The following is a 591-nucleotide window of genomic DNA, read 5'->3' on the forward strand; positions in this document are numbered from 1 at the left end:
AATTGAATAATATTAAGTATAATAAATATATAATTATAAATATTACATGCATACATTTTTTATTGTTAAATAAAATAAGCTATTGTTAGGTTATTATCTCCATAGAATAATTCCTAAAGTTTATGGTGGATTTCATTTTTTCCCTTCTCTCATTCAAGTCCTATTGTTATTGTATTTAGTTCTAAATTTAGTAAATGTATAGTACGCTCATATTCTTTAAGAAAAATGTTTTCAGAATTTATTATTTTTGGTTATTTTTTGTTATTAATTCAATTTTTTTAGTATAGTAATTTAATAATATATTTTAATTTACACTTTTAAACATTAATAATTAACTGATGACTAAAAATAATAAATTCTAATAACATGTAATAATTTTATTTTTTTATAGAATTTGGAGGTTTGATTTTTCTTTAAGAGTCAAGCAAGCATATATATAAATTTTCAGATTGTATAGCATTATTTTTCCCAATTCTAGTTCCATGTTATGTCGCGTCGTATTCGTATTTCGTATGCAATGTCAATGCAAGAAATAAACAATCAGTAAATTATAAACTAAAGCAAGGGAATCATCAACATAAAAAGAAAGGG

Source organism: Arachis duranensis, chromosome 7 (assembly GCF_000817695.3).
Source record: "Arachis duranensis cultivar V14167 chromosome 7, aradu.V14167.gnm2.J7QH, whole genome shotgun sequence".
Classification (NCBI taxonomy): domain Eukaryota; kingdom Viridiplantae; phylum Streptophyta; class Magnoliopsida; order Fabales; family Fabaceae; genus Arachis; species Arachis duranensis.